Here is a 1,804-nt window from a genome sequence, read left to right on the forward strand (position 1 = left end):
CTTTCTTTCTTTCTTTCTTTCTTTCTTTCTTTCTTTCTTTCTTTCTTTCTTTCTTTCTTTCTTTCTTTCCTTCACCATTAGGTTTGAACTCAGGGCCTGGGTGCTGTCCATGAGCTCTTTTCCTCAAGGCTAGCACTCTACCACTTGAACCACAGTGTCACTTTTGGCCATTTCTGTTTATGTGGTTCTGAAGAATCAAACCCAGGGCTTCATGCATACTAGGCAAGCACTCTAACACTGAGCCACATTCCGAACCTGCAAATACTTTCTTGAATGTAAGAATTACTCAGAATATTTCTTAAGTGTTGAAAAAAGAGGTGAATGAATAAAAAAGACTAATATCTTTGGTTTTATTAAAAAATTAGGTGGAATTTGTGTCTGGATCAACTTAAAGAAAGCAGAAGAAAAGGCATATACATGATTGTTGTCAGCATATAATGATGGAAGGTGTCTCTAGGGGTGATAACACTTGTAAGGGCAGGAATACTAAGTCACCAGCATGTGGGTCAGTTCATGAAGTCAATTTAAAAGTTTAGTTGCAACTGTCTCATTGTTATCTCACCATAAGCTGCATGCTTTTCTTGGAAATTGTTTTTCTTCCATTAAGTCTTTAGAAGCCCAGGAACTCCCTGCTTTAGCTAGCGTAAGGACTTATCTGTTTTGACCAGAAAGTAGAATTCCCAAATCCATCAGTGATAGTTCCTCCTATTCTTCTCCTTGGATCCCATAATTTGACCAGAGTGAGATATTAAGAACACAGACCAGAATGTTATGTATTCACAAAGGACACTCCCCAAAGATTTTTTTTCAACAGGAGGAGCTTTCAAGAATTGTTCTCTCTGTTTCCTCCTTACATTTCTCTTAAAGTCTACTGAGTCATAAATATACACATCAGGTAAATCTCAGGATAAATGGGTGTTAAAATTGATACAATAAAGTGATTGAAATACGTGTAGTCACTTTTCCATTATTGTAGCCAATAGGTGATAATAATCCACTTATAGAGATGTCAGTTTAACTTGGCCCACAGGTTTGGATGTTTTAGTCTCTGATAAGCTGATTTTGTTTCTTTGGTGGCACATTACAGTAGGGACATAGGAAGGCAAAACCATTCACCCATCTGGTGAGGAGAACAAACTAGGGTCCCACAATACCCTCAGATACTTTGTTCTCCTACTTAGCTTAACCTCTAAATACTTCCATCACTACCCAATAGGACACAAGGAGACACAAGTGAGTAACTTTATAAACCTTAACTTAACATCTAAACTATAGAAGATTTAACAACCTGAATATAATGCAGTGAACACGATTTGAAAACCATAAAAAACTGGAAAAAGATTTCCAGCAAATATAGCAATAAGATAAGATACAAACATAAAGGGGATCCAAATAGGGAAAGATGAAGTAAAACTCTCCCTTTTTGCAGATGACATAATCGTGTATTTAAAGAATCCCATAGACTCCACTCCCAAATTACTCAAGCTGATTCAAAACTTTGGCAAAGTAGCAGGGTATAAAATTAACCCTCAAAAAACAATAGCTTTTCTGTATGCCAACAATGAGAAAAGTGTGGCTGAAATTAGGAAAGCAACTCCATTCGTAATAGCCCCACAAAAAATAAAATACCGAGGAATTAACTTAACCAAAGAAGTGAAGGACATCTATGATTAAAACTTTAAAAACTTGAAAAAGGAAATCAAACCAGTACTTAGAAAGTGGCAAAAACTCCCATGTTCCTGGATTGGAAAGATCAACATTGTGAAAATGGCAATACTTCCCAAGGCTATCTACAAATTCAATG

The sequence above is a fragment of the Dipodomys ordii genome, unplaced genomic scaffold, assembly GCF_000151885.1.
Source record: "Dipodomys ordii isolate 6190 unplaced genomic scaffold, Dord_2.0 Scaffold113, whole genome shotgun sequence".
Taxonomy (NCBI): Eukaryota; Metazoa; Chordata; class Mammalia; order Rodentia; family Heteromyidae; genus Dipodomys; species Dipodomys ordii.